This window comes from Acomys russatus, chromosome X (genome assembly GCF_903995435.1).
Source record: "Acomys russatus chromosome X, mAcoRus1.1, whole genome shotgun sequence".
In the NCBI taxonomy this organism is placed as follows: domain Eukaryota; kingdom Metazoa; phylum Chordata; class Mammalia; order Rodentia; family Muridae; genus Acomys; species Acomys russatus.
In genome coordinates this window covers 119,035,791-119,059,620 of record NC_067169.1, presented here as the reverse complement: position 1 = coordinate 119,059,620, position 23,830 = coordinate 119,035,791, and the positions used below count along the sequence as shown (strand labels likewise).

Below are 23,830 nucleotides of genomic sequence, written 5' to 3'. Positions count from 1 at the left end.
TTTACCATTTTCTGTTAAGGACCTGGGAATATGTCAGGTAATGAGGAGGTGATCTGGTCGAAAGAAAACAAAGTGAACACACTGTACCCCGATGACCTTGAATTTTATTTTACATGAGCTGATAATGATATTATTGTTTTATTTGTGTGTTTAGAATTCTCTGAAGTCAGCCCACCTCCCAAATGTATTCATGCTGTGACAAGGAACACATAGCCACCAATGGACCAATGAATACTGTGTTTGATTGAAATATGAGCCATATATATACATATACATATATACATTAGCCTCTAATTACTGAAAAACGAAGACGTAAGTTGAAACCTTGGAATGGGCAGATTATCCTGGATTATCTGCTTAGGCAATACATATAAGCATATTTGGCTAAAGCAGTGGACCTCAACTTTCATAATGCTGCAACCCTTTAATACAGTCCCTCATAAAATTATTTTTCCTAACACAATTATTTGTTCCTAATTCATAAGTGTAATTTTGTTACTGTTATGAATCATCATGTAAATATCTGTGTTTTCCAATGGTCTTTTGGGGGTTGTGATCCACAAGTTGAGGAACAGTGACCTAAAGGAAGACAAGAGGGAAAGGAATAGAGAGGAGGGGGGGCGTTAAAGATGAACAGATAACTGGTTTGGAGCAAAGGACTGATCTAGCCAAAAGCCAAGGAATATTGGTATCTATCACAGACTGTCAAAAGCAAGGAATGGGTTTTCTATTAGAATGTCTAGATTTGAATGTTGTCCTTTAGAAAAGTTGAACTGGTTTTGGATTCCTGGTATCCAGAACAGTGAGGAAAGAAATATATTTTATTCCCCCTATTTTTTTTAATTGAAATATATCCTACTATTTATTCTGATTACAGTTTCCCTTCTCCCAACTGTCCTCAATTCCTCACCACCTACACTCAAACCTGGATTCACCCTCTTTCTGTCTTTCCTTAGAAAACAAACAGGCACCTAAAGAATAGTAATAAAATAAAGTAAAAGAAGATAAAACAAAAAACAAAAACAAAAAAAAAAAAAGAAGATAAAACCAAAATAAACGGAAGGAAAAGAACCAAAGAAAAACCATAACAAATATATATGGACATAATACACCCACACTTTTGCACAGAGGAATCCCATTTAAAAAACACAAAATTGGAAGCCATAACATATATGCAAAGGACCTGTAAAGCTAAAAACTGTTCTGACACAACATTTTAAGAGAGAAGGACCTCTAAAGATGCCATCACATTTGTTTTCTGTTGGCCACCTACTTCTTGGCATGAGGCCTACCCTTAAGAGTCGTTTGTTTCCCCAGGAAGTATCCCTTGGAGAAAACCAATTTTTTATTTGCAAATGGTTATCATTTGGCAATAACTTGTGGATTAGGGATGGGAGCATGTGTCCAGTCTAGTTTGGGCTCCATTTACCCTGTGATTGGTGATTTCATTTAGATTGCCTTCGTGTGTGTGTGTGTGTGTGTGTGTGTGTGTGTGTGTGTGTGTGTGTGTGTGTAACCTTCTACTGTATTAATTTTTTATATGATCCTTCAACTGGCTCTTAATTTTAGCTGTCCCTCCCTGTATTCCCTGTTGTCCCCCTCCTCCCTGCCTTTCTTTTGATCCTCCATTTCAGTTTCCTGTACTCTCCTATCCATAACTATATTTTAGTTCCTCTTTCTAGGGGAGATTCATCCTTACTCCCTACTACTTTACTCTATACCTAGTCTATGTAAGTATATGGATTTACCTGCAAATTAATTTTTTAAAAAGCTGAGTAATATTCTATTGTGTAAGTGTATCACATTCTCTATATCAATTTCTTTTGTTTAAGCTACCAATTTTATGGTAATATGGAACAGCCGCAGAAAAATGATATATTTGTCAAAAATTAAAGAGTAAAGGAGCAGGGAAAAGGAGACCTCAGATTCAATATGGACTGAGTTAAGAATAAAGTACAATGGGTGACAAAGGAATTTCATTGTAGCTAAGGGTTGAGCTAGACTGAGGTATTGGGATGCTTGCCATTCATGGTATGAACTTTCTACTAAAACCAAAGATTGGAATACTCACTTTGCTCAGAAATTTGAGCATATGAAATTTGGAGAGGCATAGACAATCAGACCATGGCACAAGTGTTAGAGAGGATATAGAGCACTTTGACCCCTCATGTATTGTCAGGAATGGAATTGGCATAGGTGCTGTGAATGGCAGTTTGGAAGTTCCTCAAAAGGTTATAGCTTGGGTGGCCTGAGGAACAAGTAAATACAGGTATCCGTATTCACTAAAGAGAATTGAAAACATGTTTAACAAAGACTTGCAAAAAATGTTCATAGCATTAATACTCATAATGCCCCAAAGATAGAAATAACCTTCAAACCCATCAATTAAAAGTAATGAGATATAACTCATTCATCAAAACAATGATATGATTCATGCTAAAATATGTGTGCTCATGAAAACATTCTATGTGTAAGAAGGCGGCCAGAAGATAACACATAATATAACATTCCATTCCTATGGCATCCCAGAAAAGGGGAACCTGTACAGACAGAAAGTATATTGGTGGTTGATTAGAATTTGGACAAGTGCATAGAAGAGAGTAGAGGGGTGATAGTTAAAGGGCACAGTTTCCTAAGGTGATTCAAATGTCCTAAAATTGGCATGGTTGTTGAACATGTTTTGAATGTCCAAACATACAGAATTGTCCACATTAATTGAAAGAATTTGTTATACTGTGGCAATTTATTTCAGTAAAGCTATCATAAGCCAAAAGGAAAATATTTTCAGGAATAGTAAATCTTTTTGATTTATTGACTAAGTTTATTATGCCTTGCCTATATTCTGCCAGTTCTTTTAAATTGATAGACCTGTTTTCTTTTTTAAAAAAGATTTGTTTATTGTATATGAGTGCTTTATCTGCTGAAGAGGGCATCAGATTCCATTATAGATGGTTGTCAGCCACCATGTGTTTGCTGGGAATTGAACTCAGGAGCTCTGGAACAGCAGGTGGTGCTCTTAACTACTGAGCCATCTCTTCAGCCCAGACCTGTTTTCAATGGGAAAAGTAGACATTTCTCATAAGGAAGATGGGGTGCTATTATTGAAAATGAACATGGAATGTTTAAACGTCTGTGGCGAATTTTATAATTTTGCTTGCAATAAAATCCTAGCATATTAATATGCATTACCATTTCTTTTCTGACTTGCTAACACCACCTGTCCAGCTTTATTTTGTTTTCACCATTCCTCCTTTTCCTTGTTGCTCCTTAGACTATCTCAATCTTACCTCTATTTCAGTGTACTTTGATCTACTGCCCTTTCTGCCTGGAGAGCTTATTCTGGGGTGAAGATTACGTAGTTTCTTCCCATTCCATTCTCAGACCAATGGTTATCTCTTGAAAGACGTTTTCTTTTACTACTCTTTCCCCAATTGATTGGCATTTGCATTGCCTTTTGTTCGTTGTCATTATATTTGGACAATAATTCTGTTATATTTATGTGTTTACAACCTCCTAAATGATACAATGGAGATCTATGGGATCAGGAACCCCTCAGACCAATTTCAATGTCTAGCCTAGTGATTAACACAAAGTAGAACTTCAGGAAGTGTTCATTAAGTTAATAAAGGTTTTAAACTTCAATTTCCTGGAAATAACTACATCGTGTGTGTGTGTGTGTGTGTGTGTGTGTGTGTGTGTGTGTGTGTGTGTGTGTGTAAGTGCAGACCTGTATGTGGAAGTCATAAAGTAACCTTTGGTGTCTGGTATTTTTCACCTAGTTTGTAGCAGACTGGTTTCTTTGTTGTTAACTGCTGCATGTGCCAGGGCAGGCCATTTACAAATTTATCCTGTCTGCCTCATGTCTTCCTGGGATTACACTTCCTGGGACCACTGGGATTACAAACTGTGGCTTTTATATGAGGTCTGGGGATTTGAATTCAGTTCCGCATGCCTGCATAAGAAGCTTTTTACCCACTGAGACAAATCTACACACACACACACACACATACACACACACAAACACAAACATACACTTTAATATGGATCAGTGGAAAAGAAGATGGACAGTGAGTAGAAAATTGAAGAACATATAGACAACTCAGAGCATAACTATCATGCTATTAAGTAGTACCAGTAGAAATCCTAACAATATATTAAAGAGCAGAAAATGTGTTTGTGATTATGTTTCACAGATTTTTTTACCCCTTCATTTTTACAATCTTGGGATCAATCATTTTCCCATCTGTCTCTGTTTCTATAATATACTTTAATATAAGAAGGATATAATTGAGATGCTAGAAAATATATATTTGCCTCTGAAACTGCCTGCCCACAACACTGCACACTTAGTTAATTTTGTTTTTTTATCCTTCCAAAGTCTTTATAGTTTATGTTTGTTTATACTGTGTTACTTTGTACAAGCATGCTCCAAAGAACGTTTATATCCTGTTCCTAGGGACATTTGTTTTCTTGCAGCTTCCAATGCAACAGACTTCTAGTGTCAATGACAATCTTGGAAATATTTATTCAGGCATGGCTGAAGGCTTCAGCCAACTCCAGATTGGCAACACAAGAAGATGTGTGACAGATGACAGAGTACTGCTATTGAGCTGACTCTGAGCTCTGGTCCTATGTCAATGACTGTCATGTGTCCCAACTGCATCAAGGGAATTGCACCACATAAGTAAAACCATTCATAGGAGGTCTGGAGTTGAATGCCTCCACACATTGCCCTAGCTCTCTACTAGTTGCCTATCCATACATGAATAAACAGTGTTGGCTCTGCTCAAACCTGGCAGCTCATTATGAAGATGGCAATGTACTATTCTGGGAAGGCCTTCTATTCATCTATACAGTTAGGGCAGCAGTTACCAAGCAGTAACCTTGATGGTCATTAGCTATTTAATTGGGAATTATCATTAGCCGTAAACAGTGAGGAGGGCTTTGAAGCAGGAAGTACTTGACTCAGGACAGGTTTCTTACTCTCCAAGCCTCAAGGCCTTGGAGTCTTATATTTATATATCTCTGCTAAACTACAGGGATGGGGATGAAATATATAAGAATACAGATTAAAATATCAGTGGGGATCAAAAGACAAGAAGGAGGGATAACTAATAGTTCAGATTTAGACCACAAATTGAATAATTGCCTCTGAGTTTTTTCCACTTTTTTTATTTGATTGGAAATGTTTTAATTGTTATTTTTCTTAGTTCAAGTTACCAAGACTTCCCATTTATGTTTTCTGGGTTGGAGAATAGACTTTGGAAGTGCAAGGCCTTAGCTTGAAGAGGAGACAGTTATCTTCCAACCCCTTCCAGTCCACACAGTATATACATGGAAAGCCTGTCTCCAGAGCATTCCTAAGTTTCTCTCTGGGAACACATACACAGTTGTAATGAATCCTGGATTCACAAGGGGTGTATACAATATAGTTGTCTCTTCTCTGTAGGGAGTATGGATGGAAGTTAGAAGCCTAGGTTAAGCTAGGCTGGGTCGTATAGACCTGCAGTCTCAGTTATGTGGGAGACTGGGACAGGAGGTTCTCAAGTTTAAGGGTCATGTGGGTTCAGGGTTATCCTGAGTACATTAGTGAGAGAACATCTCAAAAAATTTAAAATTAATGAAAAGGGGTAGTGGTAATATGGTTGGCAGATAAAGGCACTTACTAACAAGCCTAGCAACCTGAGTTAGAGCCTAGAATTCACATGATGGAAGGAGAACCAATTCCTACAAGTTGTCCTCTGACCTTCACATGTGTGACATGACATATACACTCCCTAAATAACTAAAGAAATGTACAAGATTTTTTCAAACCTGGAAAAAAGAGTAATCATTAATTCAAAACTCACAGGAAACAATAAAGGTTAAGTATAATTTAATAAGAATGTAAACCAACAATAGACAATAAATCTAAAGATCAATAAATCTAAATGTCTTTGAAAGATTAATGCTATTGGAAAGCTTTTGAATATGGGAACACATTAAAAATAACAAAAGATACAAAAACTTTCAAAAATATTTTAAAAAAATGATAAAACTCAGATTAAAATGAGGAATGGGATACATAAAAACTGACTAAAATAAAGCATACAAAATGTGTAAAAACATTAGTTTTTGGTGATGTGTAACTGAATGTGGAGTTATAGCAAAACATTTGGAAATGATGAAGTGTTTCTGAATATAAAACAAAAAATAATTCTAAACCAAATATATGCACAGTCAAACTGTGGCTATTTAAGGAAGATCTGATTGTTGTTAGTATCAATAGGAATGCTAAAGATGGAAGAGGGGGGATCTCATGGGGCCCCAGTCCTAGACATAGAACTACAGGCACTTAGTGACTGCTGAGAAAGGGTTACTCAGTCTCAGTACCTAGTGGTCATCCTGAAACCATATACATACATAGAAGAAACACTAAATAGACTTGAGAGGGAGTGGGAGGCATGGAAGGGGGTGGATGGAGAAAAGGGAAGGGAAGAAATGATGTAATTATATTTTAGATAAAATTTTTAAAAAGGGAAAAAGTTGGGCCTCTGGATATCAGGAGGCAGTAAGTTGGTCGGCTACTAGCAGAGCCAGCCACTGGTTGATCCAGCAACTGTGAATGCCAGGGGAAGGGAGGGGGAGGAGGTCCTCTCAGCTACGTTACCACATTGCTTTTGTTTTCCAGCTTCACAGCCATTGAAGGAAGAGAAAGACTTTAGTAAAGGTATGTCTCAAGATGGCACTTCTCAGTTCTATGAAGTCATTTGCCAAGAACTAGAGTAAGGAATTAGAAAAAATACCATAGCACTCTCATGTGAGTTTGAGTGTACTAAAAATGATCTTTATGGATTTTAGAAACTACTTCACAGATGTTGCAAGAAAAGCGACCTTCTGTGGACTGGGGTTTATCCTGAGGAGTTCAGAAGATTCAGTTCAGTCTTATGTAAAGAAAAAGGCCAGGTGCTTGCCTGATAATATATCTTCTGTGTTGAGCAAACTGTCAGTGGTGAAACTTAATGGTGGTTTTGGAATTGGCATAGGCTGCAAAAACCCTAAATATTTGACTAAGGTAAGAAATGAGAATGCTTCTTTTTTTTTTTTTTTTTTTTTTTTTTTTTTTTTTTTTTTTTTTTTTTTGATTTGGCTGTTCAACAAATAGAACATTTGAACAAGACCTACAATGCAGATGTTTATTTTGTTTTAATGACCTCTCTTAATATGAATGAGGATATAGATACATAAATACATACATTCATATGAGGTAATTTTACATTCAATGCATTCACTATCATGGGAAAATCTATACCTTCAATCAAAGCAGGTACTGAAGAATTAATAAAGAATCTTTACTTCTGTAACTAAGATTGGTACCCTCCAACCATGGTGATGTCTGTATCAGCGTCTACAACTCTGGCTTGCTTGACACCATTTAGACAAAGGCAACGAGTACATTTTTGGGTCTAACACCTATAACCTGATCTTTATAGTCTTAACACAAAGTCACAAATACTCTCTGGATTTCTTTTACCACAGTTAAAAGGCTACAGAAACAGAACACTATTGACATGGAAATCATTATGAAACCAAAGACTTCGGGTGGAGGCTCAAATTTAATTCAGTTAAAATTTAAATTGGAGCTGAAAATAAAAGTTTGGAGAATTCTTTAAGTTTTAATGGTTCAAGGAGCTGTTTTCTGCATGTCAAGACTGCATGAGCTCTTTTGATTGTGATGTCAAAGCTCTGTAGCTTTAGTGTGAAATCTTTAACCATGAGTGAAAAGTGAGAATATCCTATTCTACTTTTGGTTAAAATGGGAAGTTTTTTTTTTTTTTTTTAAGTTCTTTTTTTAAGATTGCCTAAGAAAATTTATTTATTTCTTTTTTTTCTTTTCTTTTTCCGTTTTTTGTTTTTTATTTTTTGGTTTTGCTTTTGTTTGTTTGTTTTTGTTTTTTTAGGCTATCCTGGACTCACTTTGTAGAAGAGGCTGGCCTCAGATTCACACAGCTCCTCCTGCCTCTGCTCTACACCACATATGCTGCAATTGTACCACCTCATGATTTTAGAATCTGTGACATTTGGGAAAAAAATATCATTAAAGTGAACAGTTATCATTACTGCGAATCATTGTGACAGAATTAGCATTGGCCTAGACCAGTGTCAGAGAACAAGGTTACATCTAGAAATTTTTATATCTGTACCACTGAAACAAATTCTTTCAGATACTTTGTGCTAATTGTGAATTAAAGAATTAATTACACTTGAAATTTCTTTTAAGATTCTGAAATATGCAGGTATTTTTTTTACTATGATATACTCTGTAGTGTTGACTTTTAAAGAAGAGTTTATGCAATATTCTTTTAGTATAAGGAAAGCACAAATGGAGCAATACATTCCTTTGATAAAGAACCTAAAAGTTAGTTCATCTTAAAGTAGAATATTATTTAATTTTAGAACCAAATCAGTTCTCCCAGAAGATCTTTAACAGAAGCTCCAATGATGGTGACTTTGAATTGCCTGTGATTTATTTAAAAATAAAGTGCTAAAACAATAAAAAAAATTGAAGAGGAAAGATTTACCAAATATTTGTTCCCCAAATGTTGTGTTGTCCTATGTTAATACTTGCTAAACAATAAAAGAACAAGTATAAACCAATATACCTCATAAATGTAAATACTAAATATTAAACATGATATTAGGAAATTAATACCACAACATGTATAAAAGAATTATAACACCAAGAACAAGTGAGATTATTCCCAGGAATGCAAGGTTGGGTAAATCATGGTAAGATTGGATATATCATGGTTGGTTAGAAATCATGAAGAGAAGATTAATAAAGAATCTTTATTTCCTATAACAAAGCTTGTTACTAGTCAAGGCATGATATTTATATCAGTCTCTACTATTCTGGCTCACTAGACAACCCGGGTGCCTCTGTGATCTTTCTATTTTTTGGATAGCTTGGAAAACCTCAGCTCTTTAGATATTAAACTATATGCTTCAAAAACAATTCTCAACTGAAAGTAGAGACCACAAAGAAGGTTAGGGAATCAGTTGTGATCAAGTGTAGCACAGCAAAATGTAGCAGGATTGGGTAACGTGGTTGTTAGAAGGCCATTTATAGCTTTAAAAGCATATACTAGGAAGTCAGTCAATGCAACATGATAGTAATAGAATTAAGGCTAAAACTCATATAATTACTAGCAGCAAAAGTAAACACGCTGAAATACTCATTCATGGTTGAAATTATCAACACACTAGGAATAAAACAGAACATTTATAGTGACGTCTGTCTTTAATCTTCTGAACTCATTAGTTACAACAGTTTGTGACTTTATGGATAGATTCTTCATTCATTCATTCATTCATTTAATATCCTCACTGCAGATTCCCCTCCCTCCTATCCTTCCAGATCTCCCCATTCCCAATCCACTCTTCCTCAAAATATGGGAGGCCTCCTGTGGATATCAATCTGTTTTGGCATATCAAGTTGCAGCTTCTCCTATTGAGGCTGGAGTAGGCAGTTCAGTAAGGGAAAAGGGTCCCAGAGGCAAGCAACAGAATCAGAGACAGCCCCTGCTCCTGCTATTAGGAGTCCCACAAGAGTACCAAGCTAAATGACTGTTACATACATGCAGAGGGCCTAGGTCCATCCCATGCAGGCTCCCTGGTTGGTGGTTTGGTCTCTATGAGCCCCTATGAGCCCACTTAGTTGTTTCTGTGTGTTTTCTTGTGTCCTTCACTCCTCTGGCTCCTACGATCCTTCCTCCCCTCTCCATAAGATTCCCTAAGCTCTGCCTAATGTTTGGCTGTGGGTCTTCACATCTGTTTCCATTAGCTGATGTGTGAAACCTCTCTGATGACAATTGGGCTAGGCACCAATCTATTAGTACAGCAGGATATCATTAAGAATCATTTCACTGACTTTTTTTTGCCATTTGTTTTTGGTTCTATCCCAGGTCTCTGGATTTACCCAGCCTTTGGTTCCTGGCCCTCCAGGCAGCGTTAGGGGTGAGTTCCCTCTCCTGGAATGGGTCTCAAGCTGGACAAGTCATTGGTTGGCCATTCCCACAATTTCTGTGCCACCTTTACCCCTGCACATTTTGTAAGCAGGACAAATTGTACATAGAAAGTTTTGAGGTTGGTTTGGTGTTCTAGTCTCTCCTTTGAAACTCTTGTCTGGTTATAGGAAATGGCCATATACTTAGCTTCCCCCTTGCTAGGAGTCTTAGCTAGGTTCACCTGCATAGATTCCTGGGAGTTTCCCATTGCCCTAGGCTTCTAGCTCATCCCAGAAATACCCTAGATTTCAGTTGTTTCTTCCAGTATGCTGTCCCGCTATCCTTCTATATGGGTAGGTTTCTAACTAAAAAAATAAATCATGCTGTTTATAAATAAGTATATTTTTATTCTTTCCTTTACAATGTTATTTATGCTTTTTTCTTGCCCAGTTGGGCTTTCTAGAACTTCCAAAGCAATGTTACATAAAGATGATAAAAATTAATAGACACTCTTGCATAACCCCCCAACAAAAACAAAAAGGCAAAAAACAAACAAAAAAACTTCTAATCTTGTCTTTAAATACCATGCTAGCTATGTATCTATTCTTAGTTTCTTGATAATTTCAACCATGAATGCATTATTTGGTTTTTTACTATTATGAATAATAATGCTGTAGAAATTTGTGCTAGGATTTAGATAGGGATTATGTTGAATCTATACATCAATTTTTGAGAGAACTCTTACCTTAACAATACGTGAACATAGAATCTTTCTCTATCTGTTTCATGTTCTTTTAAAACTTTTTGGGGGTATTTTGAATTCTACAGAATACAGCTCTTGTTCTATTGTTAATGTATTCCTAAAAGATTATTTTTTTGATGCTTTAATGCTGCTTTTCTTTATCTTTTTTTCTCTTTTGTTGTAATTCTTCTCAGAGCTGAGGGCCAAACCCAGGGCTTTGTGCCTGCTGGACAAGTGCTCTACCCCTAAGCTAAATCTCTAACCCCTTGATTCTACTATGAATGAAATTGTTAATTTAATTTAATTTTTGGATTGTTTGTACTAGCATGTAGAAGTAAGTGGTGCACTTTTTTCCAGGCAGGCTCCTGCTATGTAGCTTAGCCTAGCCTTGTGCTTGGCATACGTCTAGTAACAAACAGCTATCACCATACATGGCCACAACTAATATTTTCATCCATGTATTGTTAAGGTAACAGTTCTCTCAAAATTGATTGATTATTCAACATAATCCCGAAAATAAATTCTATCACAAATGTTTACAACATTACTATTTAAAATGGATAAAGAATAGAAACAGCCCAAATGTTTATCAAGTGATGGATAAACAAAATGTGGTTTACACTAACAATAGGATATCATTTGTTTACTAGACGAATCACAGCACCAATATATGTTATATCTTGGATGAAGCTTCACAAAGACTATTTATTGTATGATTTTGTTGACACTTAGTCCCCAGAACAGGTAAATTCATCAAAATAGAAAGCAGATTAGTGGCTGCATAGTCTTGGGAGAAGATTAAGGGGATTATAGTAACTATGAGCGGCCACTGGGGATTTCTTGTGGTAAAAGAAACATTCTAAAGTTGTGGTTAAAGAAAAAATATAAACTATAGCAATACTTGAATAAATGTGAATTTACTAAAAATCTGTAAAGTTATTTATAAAATGGGCGAACTTGGGGCTAGAGAGACAACTTAAGGTTATGAGCATGCACTGCTTTTTCAGAGGACTCCAGTTTGGTGCCCAGTACCCATGTTGAGTAGCCCACAAATAACTATTAAGTAAGATCTTTAAAGATTAAAATAAAATGGATCAATTTTAGTGTGCAAATTACATTTCAATGCAGCTATTAAACAAAGAAAAAGCATTCTGAAGCTATAGGCCTTGAGCCAGTTTCTAGAAATATGGCAAAATCAAGAGAGTTCACAATTTACAATGCCCAAATTTACTGCTAATACCTAGTTTTTATTCTCTACTAGTTTTCTCATTATAACTTAGATTGTACCCCCTGACACCCAGCGTGATAACTGAAATAATCTTGCAAGAGCCTTTTACTGACAAAGCTATATATTAAACAAACCCCCCATCTTCCCACCTCTGTGTCATTAAACCCCTCTACCAACTGAACTGCAAAAACATAAGGGATGGCAGCAGTGTCTGTTCAATGGCATTTTTGGTTTTTACTTCTCCAGTCTTCAGTATGGAAATCTTGCAATCTGGGGAGCTGTAATGTGATAAAGCTCAATAATATAATTTTGTTCTGTCACAGAGCTATCTGCAAAACAATGTTTACTGTAGCCACTAAGTATTCAACATAGTTGAAATTTGTGTTTATGGCAGAAGGCTGGGGAGAAGCTATTTTTTAAGCATAGACAAATAACAGAACATCTGCAGCCTTTTACCAGGAGAACCTGTTTGCTTTTATTCATTAGGAGTTTGGAATTCGCTCCAGAGAGAACATTTCAAAAATTTACATTGGAATGAACCAAAATATTCCAGAAGGTAAGGGTGAGGGAAGCTGGGGTGAAGTGGCAGTACTCTTTAATTACAAAATGGGTGCTTTCTCCAGCCAGCAGCAGGCATTGCAGGTGCAGGAGGCCCAGAGAAGGTGCCAGGCCTTTCTGTTGTCAGTGCAGAGAGTGCAGAATATCACTGGTACTGCTGCTTTCTAGTAAAAATCCCTCCTAGGAAATAGAAGACTTAGTGGTAGGAAGGAAAACATTGGCCTGAGGAAAATTAGCACATACTCTAATCTGAAAATCAAGGGGCCTTTATGGGCTGCTTGCTGTTTTGCTAGAACTCTGCTGCTCAGTGAGTTAGCCTGTAGTCACATGTTGCATTTCAGATGAGAATTCATTAAAAGAAAATAAAATGAAAACTTTACTTTCCATGTCACATTAGCCACATTTAGAGTGCTCAGTGGCCACATGACCTTAGTGGCTATCATTATGAATAGTCTAGATGGAAGACTTGGTTATTGTGAGCAGTGTGGGCAGAAAGTGTCGTTAGCTCTGCAAGCTCTTTCACTCTTCTCTGCACAGTGCCCTTTCACCTTGGACACTGAAGAATGTTTGTTTTTGTTTTTGTTTTTTGGTTTTGACCCTTTTAATACTTTAAGCAGGGGAACTGTATTTGATGAAAAATATGCATTTGTGGGATTGAATTTGGCCTAAAATTGTTATTAGGATGTAGCTTCTAGGCCTTGCCCAGACTGCACTCCCAGGACCTAGCACTTTTCAAACTTGGCTGCATTGGGAGCTTTTAAATTTTCCAATGTCCAGTAAGCAAACTGAGCAATTAAATCAGAATTTTGGTGGTTTGGGATGCAAGGCATCAGGCTTTCCTTTGTTTATTTTATTTGCTTTAGAAAAGACTTTACTTTTAGTTTAGAATAATCTTAACTATATAGAAAAATAATTGAAAACCCAATAGGGATTTCCAAAAAATCCCATCCTCAGTTTACCCTTATTGTTAACATCTGGCATTTTGGCGCATTGTCACACTTAGTAAACTAATTCCAATAACTTATTATTACTACCATATGTACCCAATATTTTCTTAATTTTTACCCATTAGGATTTTCCTCTCCTAGGATAGACACCTCACTATCTTTGTCCAGCATACCTCTTTTGGCTTCTCTTAGATAAGACAGTTTCTAAGTTTTCTTGTTTTTAATAATCTTAAGAGTTTTGAGGACTGATGGTATTTTGTAGGATGGCCTTCAACTGTGGATATTTTTGTGATTAGTGTGGAGTTGTGGGTTGGGATAAATGCTCCAAAGTGCCACTTAAACACATCATTCAAAGGAACATAAGTCACTATGACTCAGCTCTGTTCATCCAACAATGAGTTTTTTTAAGCATTCTCTACCTCGAGTCACTGTATTTCTTCCCTTCTCATGCTGACTTCTTGGAAGAAAGTCACTATGTTCAGAAGATAAACAGTGAGAATTATTATCAATTTACTTGTGGAGAAAATATCTACACAAATAACTTGAATTTCCTATGTGAGAGACTTGTCTCCTATCTCATTCATTTATTAAACCATTTCATTTGTAAATTCAGACTCATTGGAAATTTGTTTTAACATGTTGAAATATATTCTCATAATAAATTACTTTTTATAACTCAAATTCTCGACTTCTGGGTGTTATGAATTATTTCAACAGATTATCCTTTATGAATACCTCATCAATGTAATATGGGGATTTTGAATTCTTCAATATATTATGGTGCGTCAAATGATCATATCCAGACCAATTTCATCAAGGAGCCCCAGTTTTCTCAATTGGAGGATAGTCTTTGAACCCATGATCTGCTACAGTGTCATTGCTTCTAGATTAGATACCTTAGCTGACAGAAAAAAGAAGCATATGAGTATATAATAACTCCACATCTAACACATATATACACAAGCATTTTTTTTTTATGTACTGAGCTGAGCATGAGTTCTACTGATGTTTCCAATTCTGCATTACAATGAAACTCCTCTTTGTCATCTACATTGTATACCCTCACATCAGCAACGAGTCAACTGGCTTCTACCACATACCTCCACATATCGGCATACTTATAACAGTATGTGTACAATGGTATTAGAGTTGTTAGCCCATGTCCCTGTGGCAAACACATGCATCAACTAGAGTATAGTGCATACACACTATTCCCACTATGTTTGGTCTTACCAATATATTCTAAGTGCTTTTTCCAAAGTTACTTATGTCAACCACTTTATCCTGACCTCCTTTTAGAAGCTTGTTTTCCTTATTTGAAATACAGTCATTTTTCACGTGCAATTTCATTTTAATATATTTGAACTCAAATTATTTTTTAAATTTACATAAGATTCATTTTCTCAAAGTTCTGTGGGTTTTGGAAAACAACTAGCATTATGTATCCATCCTTACAGTATTTTTGTTGATAGCTTTCCTGTCCTAAAGGATCCCTTATACTCACCCTTTTTTATCCTAAATATTTGAAAACCATTATTTTCCTATCTCTAGTTTTATCTTTTCCAGAATTTTGTATAGTTAAATTTAATAAATAGATAACTCCTTTAGATGTACTTCTTTCTCTTAGAAAATATATTTAATATTCACACATATATTCCCATGTTTTCAGAGCTCATTTACATTTACTACTGAGTAGTAAATTACATAAGGGTATGTCAGCTGTTTTCTGGTGATTCGGAATAAAGCTGATGTAAACATTCACAGACTAGATTTTCTCTGGGCATGCATTTTCATATCTGTTGGATGAGTAGCTAGGAGCTCAATTACCAGATTCTATGGGAAAGTTGTGTACAGCATTGTAGGGAACTATCAAACTTTGAAGAGGTTGTAACATTTCGAATTTCTACCACCACTGGCGGATTTTTTTTTTCCTTGAGAGAGAATAGCACTGTGCCTGGCCTTAAACTCATGGTGATTTTTCTGCCACAGCCTCCTGTGTTCTGATACACTGTGTTCCAACATTCATAGTTTGAATGTCAGTTCTCGTCAGTGATAAATTTTTGGTGTTTTGATTTTACTCATTCTGAAGCTTGTGCTTTTTTTTGAAATCTTAATTCTTTTGATATAATTTTCATGAAGTTTGGTTTTATATTTTGTTGTATAATTAAATAACTTTCAATAAGGTTATGTATATATCTATGTAACCACAATGATAACATAAACATTTTATTCTGTCCTCCAACACCATATGTTGAATTTTTTCTTTATTTTTTAATTTTTAATTTTTACATACATATTTATAACATTACACATATAAAAATAGACTATATATAGCAAGAAGAACCACAAAAAAATCAGGAATTATATTAATGTTACATTCATAATGTTTTGGCTATTTGTATTTGGCAACTTTGAAGAAAGCATCTTTCCTATGTTGGTGAGTCTAAAATTATGAATGAAAACCAATATCTATTATATCTTATCTCTATCAACTTAAAACATCTCTCTAGACCTAAAAACATCTTAAAACCTATACAACTAAGCTTAATTATAAAACTAAACTATTTGGTCTTCAACCACATCAGAGACTTGAGAAGGAATAAAATTAATTATCTGAGTAAACAGTAAGTCTTTTCAAAGTTAAAAAAAAAAAGACAGAGACAGTTTGCTGCCTGAACAGTCACTCAAAAGTCTCTATAACATTGGAGCATCATCTTCAGCCTTCTGGCCCAATATATCTGACAGACATAATTGTGAGGCAGGAACTATTGAGGAGTTGCTTACCCTGCCTTGGCAAAGTTTGGCCATCGACTCTGCCTGCATCCAAGCTTGCCCATTTTTAGGCAGAATTCTGTCTGTTGCATAAATGAGGACATTTTGCCCAGTGGCTTGTTTGCCACATTTGAATCTATCTCCATAAGGAGGTTCTTTGATGCTCATCATCTTCTTTGAGGTAGGCTGGGTGTTGCCAGGAGTTAACTTGTCTCACTGTAAATGATTCTTTGAAATAATATAAACATCTTTAAATGCCATATTCTGTAGGACTCTGAGGTTTTAAAGACCTTATCTAACTATTTTACCTTATTTATCTGTAGAATCATATCTATTTGTTACACCTAGTATGTATATTCTTGTGATAAAAATAGACTAGTAACTGAAACAACCATGATTTGATCAACTAACAATTTACTTGTATAACTTACTATCCTAAACAGCCTGCAATAACAGTTTCAAAGTATTGGAAGTGAACCTTATATTCTACTTGAATTGTATGGGTACAATGCCTTATATTAGAGTAGAAATATATATATATATATATAATGTGTGAGAAGAATAATCTTTGACTTCTATACCACTGTATGAAAATTAAATGTATTTTGTATCAATATACAAAATTCAATACCAATGAATTAAAAAAAAACTTGTGAACTACAAGGCCTTATTTTGAGGAATGGATTAAATCTACTTTTTGTCCTATCATCCCTATATATTTCTATATTCCCCCTTCTTTCTTTCTAACCATTATCTACAAACCTAAGAAAGAAAGATAAAGGAAAAGTGAGACATCCCTGAGTCCAGCCTTGTTTTCTCTCTCAATAATAGTAACTTAACATAGAGCCAGAAAAACATGCATAGTATATACTCACTTATAAGTGAATATTAGCCCAACATACATGTCCTTTGAGAGACTCCACCCAGTGGGGGGGGATTGATCAAGACAGATACTGGAACTTGAAGCTGGACTCTGGGCAGAATGTTGAATTTGTTTTGTAAAGCTTTATAACAATGAAATTGTGGTGTGGCATGTTTTCTTTTTTCTTTTAACATGCAGCTAAGGTTTTGGCAATTCATTCATTTTATTGTATGGATCAGTAATCATTTACTTAAAAATTTTATTTCCTTCAGTATGAACATATACTGATTGTATAAAGTAAAGAGTTTCATTATGATATTTCCATCCATGCACTTAGTGAATTTAGTTTAGATTCATATCATCTTAGTCTTTCTTATCTTCCGGATGCCTTTCTCTCCTTTTTTCTTCAACATTCTTAGCAATCTCTCTGTTTATTTTTATGTCTGATTTTGTTCCCTAGCTTGCAAATATGAGAGAAAACATGCAGTGGTTTTGTTTCAGTTAACTGGTTTAATCACAACAAAGAGATATTAATTTCACCCATTTTCCTTCAAATGAAACTGTATTTGTTTTTCTTAGTTTCTCTCTTAACTTGGATATCACACAAATAATTGAGTGAGGACAGGAGGACATAAAGCCTGCACAGAAAAGTGAAAGTGTTGGTGGGGGCATCTCTGTGACAAGCTGGAGACCTAAGTCAGGGTAGTCTTCTGGGAGGTTTTGAGAGGGGTTCTAGCAGGGGCCATGGAATTTCATGATTTCTTTGTTTTGAATAGCTGAGTAGTATTCCATTGTGTAAATGTACCACAGTTTCTTTATCCATTCTTCCATTGAGAGACATATAGGTTGTTTCTATATTCTGAGTATTACTAATAAAGCTGCTATGAACATAAGTGAGCAAGTGTCCTTGTTGTATGCTAGAGCATTTTTTGGGTATATGTCCAGGAGTGGTATAGCTGGATCTTGACGTAGAGCTATTCTCATTTTTAAAGAAAGCTCCAGATTGATTTCCAAAATGGTTGTACAAGTTTACATTTTTACTAGTACTCCCCTTTCTCAATATCCTTGCCAGCATGTGCTGACACTTGAGTTTTTGATATTAGCCATTTTTGTCGATGTAAGATGGAATCTCAAAGTCATTTTGGTTTGCAGTCAGTGCTGACATCTATGATCTCTTATTTTCTGCCCAGTCCTTCTGGATTTTAGAGTCTCTGTTGAGAAGTTGGGTGTAATTCTGATAGGTTTGCATTTATATGTCACTTGACCTTTGCCCCTTGCAGCTTTTAATATTCTTTCTTTGTTCTGTACGTTTAATGTTTTGATTATTATTTGGCAGGAGGATTTTTCTTTTCTGGTCCAATCTATTTGGAGTTCTAAAAGCTTCTTTTATGTTTATAAGAATTTAGTTCTTTAGCTCGGGAAGTTTTCTTCCATACTTTTGTTGAAAATATTTTCTGGCCCTTGTAGCTGGAAGTCTTCTCCAGTCTTCTATTACTATTATTCTTAGGTTTGGTTTTATTCAGATTTCATGGATGTTTTGTGACAGGAATTTTTTAAGTTTAACATTTCCTTTGACTTATGTATAGCTTTCTTCAATTTTATCTTCTACACTTGAGATTCTCTCTTCCATCTCTTGTGTTCTCTTGGTGTTGCTTGTGTCTGCAGTTCCCGTTCTCTTCCCTAGGTTTTCTATCTCCAGGATTGCCTCAGATTGTATTTTATTTATTGCTTCTAATTCCATTTTTAGGTCTCAAACAGTTTTATTCATTACCTTCTCCAGTTTGATTGTATTTTCCTGTGATTCTTTATAGGATATATTCAATTCCTTCACCTGTTTGATTACATTTTCCTGTATTTCTTTGAGGAATTTAATTTTCCCCCTTAAAGCTTCCCTCTTTTCCGTAACCTCAGATTTAAGATTGCTTTATTGCTCTTCAGGCATGATAGTATCTTCAGGGCTTGTTGTAATAGGATAGCTGGTTTCCAGTGGTGTCATATGGCCCTGTGTTTTCTTGCTTGTGTGCTTATGGTGACCTCTAGTAGCCATCTGGTTGTCTCTGGTGTTAGCATGCCTGGTGATCCCTAATGGTCAGGCAGTTTGGTGGTAGGTGGAGAGGGCTCAAAGCCGAATGTTTCTTGCCTGCACAGGCCTCCTTGAGATGGCAGATGGACAATGTGAGTGGAGCCTGAGTTCAGCTCACTTCTGCTGGGTTTGTCCCATATGAGTCAGGAAGATCAGGAGTCAGCAGAAAGAGAGCTCTAAGCCTATTTCAGGGTTCCCCCACTGGCTTCCTCTGGATGGTGGACAATGGGGATTTGCTCCTGCCTACAGCTCACCTTCTGTTGCTTGTGTCCTATGTAGGTCAGGCAGATCAGGTAGATCAAGAGTGAGTGTTGGCTTTATGGAATCAGAGGCACAGCAAATGGGTGCTGGCTTTACAGATTTGGATTCAGCCACACAGAAGCTTGCTAGCCAATCAGTTACTGTGCTCCCAGCACTCAGATTCAGCTGGACTCTACCATCTTGCTCTGGGCTATGTATGCCATATTTTTCAGATGGCCTCTACAGAACTGTGGTTTGGGGTTGGGATCCTGACCCTGGTATCTAGGCACTGTCCTTGGGGGAGCAGGAGGACTCTGAGGTCTGGTTACTAGAGCATAGCACCCCTGGAAATAGGGACCCATGTTCTTATAGGCAGAATGATGTGGAGGCTCAGAGTCTGGAGCCTTGTAAGACTCCTGGACACTAGAGATGGCTGCACAGGGATGGAAGTGCTGAAACTGTGCTTGCCCAGCTCCTAGGGATGTCCTCTCCTATCCAGGAGACACTGATGTTGCTGTTTTGAGGTCAGCTGCTAGGTTATTCACCGTAACTGCAGTCTCTGATCTTCTACCACTCAGATACAGTATATCCTGGCTGTCACCATCTTGGAAGTCGAATATGTCTTTAAAGATTGGATAGAATTCAGATTGTTGGGTTCATTCAGTTCTGAACTGTTGGGAAATTTGTTTTTATCCTTTCAAACATTTTGCTTGTTTTTTATATGTTTAGGTTTTAAAAATATATTCTTCGTTCAATTTACAGGGCCTATATGCACACACGTATACATTTCGTCTACATTTCCTAATATATGGGAATACATATTTTCAAAACATGTCTCAGTGATCATCTGCATTTCAGTAGTATCAGTTTTGTCCTCTTAAATTAAAATTTAATGTCAAAAAACAAAGACATGGGTTTTAATGACATTTTCAAACATATATGCTATTACAATTTATTATTTTCATTAAGGTCCCATTGTCCATGCCAGTAGGGTTTGACCTTTCTTAGGGGTTCTAATTGTTTTTTAATTAGTCTGTCTGTTTGCTTTAATGTCACATATATTTCATCATCATACTTTTCTCTCATTTCTCCTTTCATATCTTTCCATTCATTCTTTGGTCCTTTAACTTTCAATACCATTGTGTGTACATGCGCATGCATAAGTGTAGACTCAGCACATGAAGGAAAAAATGTAGTAGGTGTCTTTCTAGCTTATTTTAGTTAACATAATAATTTCCATTTCTTTATTTTTAAATTTTAATGTTTAGTATATTTTATTTTATTTTTTATTAATTTATTCATATTACATCTCAATGGTTATCCTATCCCTTGTATCCTCCCATTTCTCACTCCCCCCTGCTTTTCCCCTACTCCCCTCTCCTATGTCTGTGACCGAGAGGGACCTCCTCCCCCTGTATATGGTCATAGGGTATCAAGTCTCTTCTTGGTAGCCTGATATCCTTCCTCTGAGTGCCACCAGGCCTCCCCATGCAGGGGACGTGGTCAAACATGGGGCACCAGAGTTCGTGTGAAAGTCATACCCCACTCTCCACTCAACTGTGGAGAATGTCTTGTCCATTGGCTAGATCTGGGTAGGAGTTTGAAGTTTACTGCCTGTATTGTCCTTGGATGGTGCCATAGTTTGAGCGGGACCCCTGGGCCCAAATCTGCCTATCATAATGTTCTTCTTGTAGGTTTCTAGGACCCTCTGGTCCTTCTACTTTGCTATTCTCCCATGCTTTTCTCATCTAGAGTCTCAATAGGATGTCCTCCCCTCTGTCCCAGGTTCCTGGTAAGTGAAGACTTTCATGGGACATGCCCCTTGGGCTAGTATGCAGATATAAGTGAGTATATATTTGAATCTTTCTGCTTCTGGGTTAATTCACTCATTATGATCATTTCTAGTTCAATCCATTTGTCCACAGTTTCTTCATCCATTCTTCTACTGAGGTACACTTAGGCTATTTCCATGATCTGGCTATTATGAATAAGGCTGCTATGAATGTGGTTGAGCATATGTCCTTGCTGTGTGGTGGAGCATCTTCTGGGTGTATTCCAAGGAGTGGAATAGCTGGGTCTTGAGGAAGCCCTATTCCCAGTTTTTTGAGATAGCACCAGATAGATTTCCAAAGTGGCTGTACTAGTTTGTATTCCCACCAGCAATGAAGGAGTGTTCCTCTCTTTCATATTCTCACATAATTTCCATTTATATCTATTTTCTGAAAATATCAGGGTGTTATTTTTTACTTATGCCTGAAAGAGACACTATGTATGCACTATATTTCCTTTTCTAGTCTTTTGCTGATGGACATACATAGGCTGATTCCATTTGCTGACTATGATGAATAGTATAGCAATAAATGTGCTGCTATATCTATAGTATGTTGATTTAGATTCCTTTAGGTATATACCATTCCCAGGAGTGGTACAATTGGATCATATGAGAGTTCTAGTTTAGATTTGTCAGACATCCCCACAATGGATTCAATAGTGGCTATACAATTTACACCCCTACAAGTAATATATGACTTCCTCTTTACTCACCACACCATTGCCTATCTTTCCTTGGTCATAGCCACAATAACTTGAGTGAGATAGTCTCAATGCAGTTTTAATTTGAATTTTCCTATTAGAAGGAGTGCAGGGAGGTAAAACTGCAGCTGGCATGAATTGTATGAGAGAAGAAAAACAAGATATTGAACAATGTTAAAGTATTTATTGGATATTTTTACTTCTTTTTAAGATGGTCTATTTAGACCAATATGCCACTTATTGATTAAATGGTCTCTTTAAAAATTTCAGCCCTTTACATATTCTAAAAATTAATACTCTGTTGGATGTTTAGTGGGTAAAAATATTTTTCCAATCCATAGACCATCTCTGCATTCTTGTAATGGTTTTCTTTTGTAAAGAACTTTTTTTAAACCTCATGGGATCCCATTTTTATGTTCTTAGGATTACTTTCTTTGCTATTGTAGTTTTTTGAAAGATATACCTGATAATGCCTATATCTTAAAGCATTTTCTTTTATCTGCTTCAAAGTTTCAAGTTTGATATCAAAGTTCTTAACTAGATTCAATGCAATCCCTATCAAAATACCTACATAATTTTTTAAAGACATTGACAGTTCAATTCTCAACTTCATATGGAAAAACAAAAAACCCAGAATGACTAAAACAATCTTGTACAATAAAAGATCCTCCGGAGGAATCTCCATACCTGATCTCAAACTGTACTATAAAGCAATAGTAATTAAAACAGCATGGTACTGGCACAGCAACAGGCTGGTTGATCAGTGGAATCGAATCGAAGACCCAGATATGAATCCACACACATATGGTCACTTGATTTTTGACAAAGAAGCCAAATCCATTCAATGGAAAAAGGATAGCATCTTCAACAAATGGTGCTGGTCTAACTGGATATCTATGTGTGAAAAAATGCAACTGGACCCATATTTGTCACCTTGCACAAAACTCAAATCCGAGTGGATCAAAGACCTCAGCATACAACCAGAGACACTAAGTCACTTAGAAGAAAAAGTGGGGAAGAGCCTGGAACATATTGGCACAGGAGACAACTTCATGAACAGAACACCAACAGCCCAGGCCTTAATGTCAACAATTAATAAATGGGAACTCATGAGGCTGAGAAGCTTCTGTAAGGCAGGTGACACTGTCAAGAGAACAAAGCGCAGCCTACAGACTGGGAAAAGATCTTCACCAACTCTACATCTGACAAAGGTCTAATATCCAAAATATATAAAGAACTCAAGAAAGTAAATGCCACCAAGCCAAATAACCCAATTGAGAAATCGGGCTTGGAACTGAACAGAGAATTCTCAACAGAGGAATATCAAATGGCTGAGAAACACTTAAAAGAAATGCTTAACCTCCTTAGTCATCAGGGAAATGCAAGCCAAACCATCTCAGATTCCATCTTACACCCATCAGAATGGCTAAGATCAAAAATTCAAGCAACACCACATGCTGGCGAGGATGTGGAGGGAGAGGAACACTCCTTCATTGCTGGTGAGAATGCAAACTAATACAGCCACTTTGGAAATCTATCTAGTGCTATTTCAGAAAACTGAGAATAGGGCTTCCTCAAGACCCAGCTATTCCACTCCTTGGAATATACCCAGAAGATGCTCCAGCACACAACAAGAAAATTTGCTCAACCATGTTCATAGCAGCCTTATTCATAATAGCCAGATCATGGAAACAGCCTAAGTGTCCCTCAGTAGAAGAATGGATGAAGAAACTGTGGTACATATACACTATGGAATACTACTCAGCTATTAAAAACTAGGAATTCCTGAAATTTGTGGATAAATGGATTGAGCTAGAAATGATCATAATGAGTGGGTTAACCCAGAAGCAGAAAGACTCAAATGGTATATACTCACTTAT

At 36.4% G+C, this 23,830-nt stretch overlaps 1 protein-coding gene across 4 annotated transcripts in view; it reads left to right on the top strand.

Moving 5' to 3' along the window:
* Positions 1–23,830, top strand: part of Ids (iduronate 2-sulfatase) — a 138,687-nt gene that overhangs the window by 87,922 nt on the left and 26,935 nt on the right. For 2 of the 4 annotated variants that reach the window (XM_051142046.1, XM_051142044.1), the window contains one exon: positions 9,945–10,251. The gene's annotated coding sequence lies outside the window, so the exon portion shown is untranslated. Of the gene's footprint in view, positions 1–9,944; positions 10,252–23,830 lie in introns of those variants that run through there. The other 2 variants (XR_007830196.1, XM_051142045.1) reach the window with 2 other exon arrangements.